General features: G+C 44.3%; 1 pseudogene; it reads left to right on the forward strand.

Moving 5' to 3' along the window:
- Window positions 1-339: 339 nt before the first annotated feature.
- Window positions 340-4363, forward strand: LOC136610087 (olfactory receptor 5AR1-like; annotated as a pseudogene).
- The last annotated feature ends 5471 nt before the right edge of the window (window positions 4364-9834 follow it).

Below are 9834 nucleotides of genomic sequence, written 5' to 3' on the forward strand. Positions count from 1 at the left end.
CTATCCTGAAAGGTCTTGAACCTGAATCTTATGCAATAAACTGAGTTTCTCTCTAGATACATTTTGTATGATAAATATGAATTAAAAACAAACAATTATACGTTATACGCCAATTAGAAATAATAAATCCTTGTGGAACTGTGCCTTGACCAGAATGTCTATCTCTAGAGCTCTGAAATGCTTTATAAAGGTAATAATTGTAGAGAATATCCTTTTATTTACCATGAAGGTTGTTTGCTGCTATTTAGTTAGAAAAAAATATTAATGTTTTTATAACAAGGAATGTTTACTTTTATGTCACTTTTATAAAAATCAGACATATGGAACCTACACAATAAGATGAAAAATAACACACTTGTGACAGAATTTGTTCTCTCTGGTCTCTCCTCCGACCCAAAGCTTCAGCTGCCTCTCTTTCTGCTCTGCACTTTAGTCTACCTGGTAACTTTACTGGGTAACATTATGATCATTCTGTTAATTGGAATGACTCCGGGATTGCAAACACCAATGTACTTCTTCCTTATGAATTTATCCTTTGTTGATATTTTATATTCATCATCAATTACACCAAACCTCATTGTGAACATCTTTTCTGAAAATAAGGTAATCTCCATCATTGCTTGTGCAATACAAATGTTCCTCTTCATTGACCTCGGAAGCACAGAAGGCATGATACTTGCTGCGATGGCCTATGACCGTTATGTAGCTATATGTAAGCCACTGAATTATACAGTCATAATGAACAAAGTGACCTGCATTGCACTTGTTTGCTCAGTATACACTGCAGGATGTGTTAATTCATTAATTCACACATGTGCTGCATTTAGTCTACCGTTCTGTAAGTCTAATCATATCAAGCATTTCTTTTGTGATACGAATCCCATTTTAAAATTGTCATGTAAAGAAACATATCTTAATGAATTGTTGGGGTTTGTTGTTGCTGGTTCATTTGAAGTGGGCTCATTTTTCTGTATAGTGATATCATACATCTACATTTTATTCACCATATTCAGAACTGGGTCTTCTACAGGTAGAAGCAAGTCACTCTCCACTTGTATCTCCCACTTTACTTGTGTAGCCTTATTCTATTGCCCAATTTTCTCCATGTACTTGCGACCAAATTCTGCATATGCCGTGGATCAGGATTGGGTAGTGTCCGTGTTCTATACAGTAGTAATACCCATGTTGAATCCCATGATCTATAGTTTAAGAAATCAAGATGTTAAAAAAGCTCTAGTACAGTTTAATGTCAATATGATTCGCTGTATACGGATGTAGCAATATTACATAATTTGTATCACATGATGTCAGCTGTGCTTTGCTACATCTGTATCCATATGGGCCATCCTAAAATAATATATCAATGATACAAGTATGATAAGGATGTTTATTTAGGTAATACAATCCATCTATTTTAATGAGTCAATCGTTCCAGGCCACTCAACATGCTGAAATTAGTGATCAGAGTTTATTTACATATATAGGAATACAGTTACCTAAATGGCCACTAGTCGACTTGAGGATAGTCTCCTTAAAGAAATATTCGGCAGGGAAAGGGTTTAACCAGGTAATGCCTATAAGGGAACAATACCTCCATAGTTCCTCACATCTGAGTCCATTGCAGAACCAGCTATGGTCCACTCCTGAGCGTCTGATATGGACTGAGAGTGCCAAGAGTCTGACAGAGGAAGACACTCACTAGGGCAGTGTTTCTCAACTGCAGTTTTGAAGGCACTCCAACTGGTCATGTTTTCTGAATTTGCTCAGTGTTATGCAAATAATGTAATTATTGTTATTGCCTCAGATATTGCCCCAGGTTTTCTTAATATAGGATATCCTGAAAACATGACCTGTTGGGGTGCCTAGAGGACTGGAGTTGGTAAGCACTGCCCTAGGCTAATGCCCTGTATGAGTATCCTATGTGGACATTATTATACAATGTGTTAAGGCACTAGGCCTCTATTGGTAGACAGAATTATAATCTGTTATTTAGTGACCAGACAGCCGTGTCACTTGTTTATATTGTGTATACTGTGACGAGTAACAAGACTGTACCATTGCTACTGATTTCCCACAATAAAAGGACTGTTTTATTAAGTTTTTTAAAACTCCCGATCTCGATTTGTTTTTTTGATGTGCAACCGTGCACCTAGTGAAGGAAAGATGGCGATCTGATGAACTACCAACCCCCAAGTTGTCACAAATGGTGTTTCAGCAAGAAAATGGTACACAACATTGCTATGGTGTCCTGAAAGCTTAGGTTATGTTTCCTTAAAACCAATTATCATTAAAAACCCACTGCTTCTAAATCCCTTATTATCTTGCAGGGTTAATGGGCTGTGCTGCCTCTCCGCTCCAAAGGAGGCAGTTCCACCGCTGTTTACCCTTTATACAAATAATCTTGAATATACTTTCTCTGGAATTTTGACATCCTTATTCACATGACATTTTTGTAAATACCTTTTTTTTCTCCTTCTTGGGACACAAACCAATGTATAGCAATTCATTTGTGACCGATAACCCCATGCGTCATTGCAATACACTATTGCAATGCGCTCTCTGAGTTTATTTGCATACTACATTTTTATATAGGTTATCCTTCATAGTTGAAAATTATAACGCACACAATATATAAAATGAACGGGAAAACATCAAGTGCAAATGCAAATGGTAACTCCTATTAGAGATGAGCGAGCACCAAAATGCTTGGGTGCTCGTTACTCAAGTCGAACTTTCAGTGATGCTCGAGAGTTCGTTTTGAGTAACGAACCCCATTGAAGTCAATGGGCGACTCCAGCATTTTTGTATATCACCGATGCTCGCTACGGTTTTCATTTGTGAAAACCTGGGAAATTCAAGAAAGTGATGGGAACGGCACAGAAACGGATAGGGCAGGCGAGGGGCTACATGTTGGGCTGCATCTCAAGTTCCCAGGTCCCACTATTAAGCCACAATAGTGGCAAGAGTGAGACCCCCCCCCCCGCACTGTCAGCATAAAGATTGTTCTCCTCTGCCACAGCTGTAACAGCTGTGGCAGAGAAGAATGATGTTAGCCCATTGAATTCAATGGAGCCGGCAATACAGCTGGCTCCATTGAAAGCAATGGGCTGCCGGCGATCGCGGGATGAATTGTCGGGAAGGGCTTAAATATATAAGCCCTTCCCTGCAATTCATCCAGAAATGTGTAAAAATTAAAAAAAAATATACTCACCTTGTCCCGGCAGAACGATGTTAGCCCATTGAATTCAATGGAGCCGGCAATACAGCCGGCTCCATTGAAAGCAATATGCTGCCGGCGATCGCGGGATGAATTGTCGGGAAGGGGTTAAATATATAAGCCCTTCCCTGCAATTTATCCAGAAATGTGTAAAAATAAAAAATATATATATACTCACCTGGTCCCGGCAGACGGAGTTCAGCGCTGCCAGCGGCAGTCCTCCTGAACTGCTCTGAACAGCTGTGAGTAGTATTCAGTAGCCAGGGATTTAAAATCCCCGCCTGCTGAATGAGCTGCCTCTAATTGGTCACAGCCTGACCAATCAGAGGCAGATTCCACTCACACACCCATTCATGAATTTATAAATGGGTGAGTGACTGCTGCCTCTCATCTGATTGGTCCCGCTGAGCCAATCAGAGGCAACAGTCACACACCCATTCATAAATTCATGAATGGGTGTGTGAGTGGAATCTGCCTCTGATTGGTCAGGCTGTGACCAATTAGAGGCAGCTCATTCAGCAGGTGGGGATTTTAAATCCCCGGCTGCTGAATACTACTCACAGCTGTTCAGAGCAGTTCAGGAGGACTGCCGCTGGCCACGCTGAACTCCGTCTGCCGGGACCAGGTGAGTATATATATATATTTTTTTTTACACATTTCTGGATGAATTGCAGGGAAGGGCTTATATATTTAACCCCTTCCCGACAATTCATCCCGCGATCGCCGGTAGCCCATTGCTTTTAATGGAGCCGGCTGTATTGCCGGCTCCATTGAATTCAATGGGCTAACATCGTTCTGCTGGGACAAGGTGAGTATATATATATATTTTTTTTTACACATTTCTGGATGAATTGCAGGGAAGGGCTTATATATGTAAGCCCTTCCCGACAATTCATCCCGCGATCGCCGGCAGGCCATTGCTTTCAATGGAGCCGGCTGTATTGCCGGCTCCATTAAATTCAATGGTCAGTGCTCGTTTAATCAAGACGAGTACCGCGTGGTGCTCGTCTCGAGTAACGAGCATCTCGAGCACCCTAATACCCGAACGAGCATCAAGCTCGGACGAGTATGCTCGCTCATCTCTAACTCCTATTAATCATCATATAAGAGAAGTGAGTGATAGCCACAAATGTTAATATAATATGAAGGCTAACCTAGATAAAAATGTAGTATGGGTATAAAATTGGAGAGCGCATTGCAATGGTATATTGCAATGACGCAAGGGATTATTGGTCACAAATGAATTGCTATATGTTGGTTTGTGTCCCAAGAAGGAAAAAGAAAAATGTATTTACAAAAATGTCATGTGAATAGGGATGTCAAAATTCCAGAGGAAATGTATATTCAAAATCAGATTAACAGATTATTTTCATATCGGGTGAACAGCGGTGGAACTGCTGCCTTGGGAGCAGAGAGGCAGCACAGCCCATTAACCCTGCAAGAAAATAAGGGGTTAAGAATCACGCGGTTTTTAATGATAATTGGTTTTAAGGAAACAGGTTGTAATGTTGAGAGGAGGTGAACAAGGTTTCTAAGGAAATCGAAACGTGTTCTCCATGCAATCCTGATGTATGAGCACTAATTAACAAATAAAGCAGAAGGATTTTTTCACATAGCCCAAGCTCTCAGAATTTCTTTTGTCTATACACTTAACAGACCACTGGGACTGTGTGGTGGAGGGCGAGAATATACCCCTGCTAGTGAAAACAAGGAAAGAGCAAGCACAACCTGACAAGAAGGTGAGTGTTACGATCGTGTGGCCAACTGAGCACGGGGCCCACAGGATCGCGACCAAAGCGAACTCAGTGCGCACATGGGTTTCTGGCAAACTGACCCTGTGCTACCGGGGAGGAATGGCATGGCCCTACCTAAGCGGGGACATTGCCCCAATAAGGGCGGCCCAGCGGTCTTCGGATCTGGGCCCTAGCTGACCCTAGGAGCCACGCACCAGGACAGGATGCATTCACATGCCACATGACAGGGACTGAACCACAGGACACATTGATCCAGAATACACAGCATACAGCAGCCACAATGCAAACACTAGTAACAGATAAGCTGAATATAAATGCGAGGTGTTAGTTAGTACATTGGCCAAGGAACTTAAGCAGCAAGCCCCGGCAAGGCCCCTCATATCTTGCAATCCCTACACTAGCAAGACACATCTACTAGAGGGCCCTAGGGGCGCAGACATAGCAAACAAACTCAGCAGACCAAACTGACACAAAATAAACGTACAAACGGACATGAACAGCAAGGCACAGGTCACACAGCAAGCTGCAACAAAACACAGATAGCAGATCACACAACAAACTTCCACAGACAAGGATTCATGACTGCTCACCCTAGGAGCTATACAGAGACTGACCAGGAGCTGGGTTTATATGTGAGCACAGACCCAGGAGATTGGCTAGCAGGAAGTACCACACCCAGCCAGCTCAATCATTAACCCTGAGAGGTGCTGTGCTGCTGGAAGCACAGTAGTACAACATGTCTCAGCAGCACACGTAACAGTGAGATCCTGATTTGTTTGGTGTCCTGAAAGGCCTGATGTCCTGTAGTGAGTGGAAAACGCAGCATTTAATGGATGAAAAGTGATATATTGCAGCTAAAGAGTGATATCCGGCATTTCTCTCTGCAGAGGGAGGAGGCTGGAAGATCCGGGAGCAGTGCTCTGAGCTCCCACCCCCTCTCTGCCTCCACACCCCTCTGCACTATTTGCAATGAGAAGAGGCCTGACGGGGCGGCACTAAGTTCCGAAAATTAGCTACACCCCCGTCCCGCATCTCCTCATTGAAAATAGTGCAGGGGGGAGAGGAGGCAGAGAGGGGGCGGGAGCTCAGAGAACTGCTCCCGTCTCTTACAGCCTCCTCCCCCTGCAGAGAGAGACACCGTATATCGGCTGGGCGTGAAAACCCAGCCGATATACGGTCGTCTGAATGCACCCTGATAATGCGAACTGTGCCCCTACATCAGTATGTCTTGAGGAGCTGCATCCAAGGGTCCGGTAGCAGGGTGTAGCATGGACTTGTAAAATCTGATTGACTCAGTGTTAAGAATCTTTTGCAGGATGTGTCTGTTGCAAAAGGATGTGCTAAAAATGAGAGTACAAAAATGGGGTAATGTTATTGTGATGAGCTTCCTAATAAATGAACAACCTCTGCTGACAAACCTACCCCATGAGAGCTCGTTGGAGATTCAGCAAAACTGTGTTCCCGAACACACTCTCCACTTACCCAAAGCTCCCCTAATCACCACAAGACCTCCTGGGGGCAGAAGGAGCTGTTAAAGACCCTGCAGCACCTAAAGTAGAGCCTAGAAGCGCCGCCGCGGGTGAGGCCTAGCTGACCTATCTGAGCCGGGGACTAAATTCTCGGCCACCTGCGGTCGCGGCCGACCGCGGCTTCCTGGTGGCACCCGGAGCATGTCACCTGGCAGGAGAACCCTCCTACTCCACCTCCCGCTGCAGCGGTACATCAGAGGAGGAACAGAACAAGTCCCTGAATCAGCAGCAGGTGCTGGAGTCGGGCAGTAAGCCCGCTCACATAAGAGACTTAGGGACTTACCGGGGCCTGCGGGTGGCAGCGTTCAGGGGCTGCAGGAGCTCCAGTCTCCTAAAGAGCCGGCATAGGGCTGACATCTCCCTACATAGGAGGCGTGTGTCCTCTCCTGGGGGTGACTGTGCACCTTCTCAAGAGCAAATATACCACAGGCTGGCTTCTCAGGGATAGACCATATATCCAACCTACGAATAACCCCTGAGAGCTCAAGACACAGCTCCCACTGTGACATGATTTTGATTGCTCTAATCTGCACAGGCTCTCGCATTTGGTTGGTGGCAGTCCACAATCCCGTTTACGGTGTTCATTCTCGCCACTGCAACTCACTTATGCCCCTGTCTCCCAAGTGTAACAGCACAGGCAACTATAAGACTAATTCTAACTGTTATAAGCAACAAGGGTTGCATAACAATTATGTTCTGAATACCATCACACACCTGTGCCCTATGCAGAAGCAATTGCTCACATTAGACAGCACAATGGTAAAAACAGCAAAAGAAAAAGCCTTATACGCTGCTGGACAGCAGACGACATCTAAAAGCCAAACGGACCTGCAACGCTACCTAAAAAAAAGAAGTGCTCAATCTCCTGCGGGATCATCCAACCCCCCCCCCCCCCCCGCCAACAACAGAAGACGAAAACCTCTCAGCGTCAGATAGGGAAAGTGATAACGAAACTTAACTAAATAGTGCGCATAAGTCAAGTATATCAAAGAACTTTCTTAAAAAGGCGTTAGCACAAGCTATCCATCCAGTCCTTATAGAACTGACAGATATAAACACAGAAATACAACATATTGGCAATAGAGTGGAAGATTTGGAGAACACATGTACGGGCCTTATTGCACAAACAAACGACCTATCTGATCATGTGGTGATGCAGAGGGACCAGATTGACAGGGCTCTAACCCTGATTGAGGACCAGGAGAACAGGAGTCGTAGACGAAACATCAGAATCAAAAGTCTCCCTGTGTCTGTCACACCTGATACCCTCAGAAACATGGCAGCGACCCTATTTTCAGACCTTCTGGGCAAGTAACGAGCCCGATCGATCATTATTGAAAGAATACATAAAGCCCTCAGGCCCAAACCAAGGGCAGGAGACCCCCCAAGAGATATAATCTGTGGAATTCTCTCATTTAATGACACACAAGCACTACTGATGGCTTTCAAAGACAGAGACCAAATAAAATACCAAGATACCAATATCCAGCTGTACCAAGACTTATCACCTTCCACCCTCGCCAAGAGAAGGCAGATGAAACCCCTCCTTGAGGTGCTCAGAGCTAAAAACCTACAGTACACGTGGCTGTTCCCGTTTGAACTGGCGATTCATAAAGATTGCAAACACATCACTATCCACACACCAGCAGACTTAGAGAGGGCTTGGAGTGTGCTAGATATAGCGCCAATACAGGTCCCTTCATGGATGCCTCTTGGAGAAAAAGAAGGTGGTAAGAAAATAGAGAAACAGACACCTTGGAAGGAAGTATCACGCTCCAGGTCACCCAAAAAGAGGAGAACCAGAGCCAGGCTCGACTTCCAGCAATCGCGGCTCACAGAGACTCCCATACCACATGACCCATAGGAGACTATGCGATGCAGTAACACAATCAACAATAGAGCAACCCAACTTGACACCAAGTGGCTGCTTAGCTGATATGACATTCACAAAACCGATAGGTGGTCCTGGTTGATTATCACTATTGTTCCCTATCTCTCCATGTTTCTTTCTGTACTTGTTTCCTCTACAGTTAAAGACGTTTCCGAAAACAACTATAGCGGGAGCTGAATCCATTTCTTGGAAGGAAGACGAGCTGCAGAAGTGGACTTAAGCTATAGCTGATAAGTACTAAATTGCACTTCCACCTGCATATCTGTCTTATTTCCCTTTACCTTTGTTTGAAGGGCTACAACATAAGACTATTATAATGTAAAAATATAGCGGATTAAGTTTTCCTTTATTGGCCTGCCCATCCCGCCTCTCTCCGCTTCGGTCGGGCAGCTTGGGCCCACTCGCGGGGGGTCCTCAGGCCCCCCGCAGCGGGCCTGACCCCGCAACCGACCCTGTGGCGGGTCAGCAGTAGGGGTGGTAGGTTGACATGCTGGAATTACTGTTAAGGCGTGCCTGGACCCCCTTCTTTTTGGGGACAGTTCTGTACATGCCACCTATATCTTCAGTATGTTAGTTAAGTTGTTGGCTGAGTTTGTTGCAGAAAGCCTGGAACACGTACACGACTACATAAGAAATTATTATATTAGGAAGAATTTAAAAGGTTAATATAATTGCCTACTGCATTAAGTAGGGCACGCCTTGTTCAGAAGAAACTACCCTTTTCAAAATTTCTGACATATTTACTGTCAGACTGAGAAGTGTCAATACTAAACTCCCGGACCTACATCTAGGAGTTTTTCTACAAGATTCTATTACCCCCTACCTAATCCCTAAATCCAACCTCACCCTATTCTAGAGAGCATTTAAAACATCTGACGAACCTAATACTAATACGCAACCCCCTAACACAGGTCCCAATGGCAGACGAAGTTACTATTATCACCTTGAATGCAAAAGGTCTGAACTCCCCTCAAAAGAGGAGCAGAGTAATGTGGCTCTTGAAAAAGCTAGAAGTATCACTGGCTTTTCTCCAAGAGACCCACTTCAAGAGTGAAAACTCACCGAGGTTCTTAAAGAGACCATTTGATAAATGGCACTTCAACAACCATCCTTCTAGTGCATCCAAAGGAGTTGCCATAGCGCTCCACTCCTCGGTATCATTCAGCCTTGAGAATAAACTCGCAGATTTGGAAGGAAGAATGCTCTTCCTAGAGGGCAAGATATATTCAGAGACATTTACTCTGGCAAATCTATATGCCCCAAACAAAAACCAGATCCCATGGTTATTAGAAGCTTTAAATAAGCTTAAATTATTTGCTGAAGGTAAAATAATTCTGGCATCAGACCTTAACCTTTCTCTAAACCCTATCCTCGACTCCTCTTCTGGGAAATTTCAGCAAGCTAGGAAAAAACTGCTAAGCACACTCTAAGATATTCTGGTCA

Source organism: Eleutherodactylus coqui, chromosome 2, assembly GCF_035609145.1.
Source record: "Eleutherodactylus coqui strain aEleCoq1 chromosome 2, aEleCoq1.hap1, whole genome shotgun sequence".
Taxonomy (NCBI): domain Eukaryota; kingdom Metazoa; phylum Chordata; class Amphibia; order Anura; family Eleutherodactylidae; genus Eleutherodactylus; species Eleutherodactylus coqui.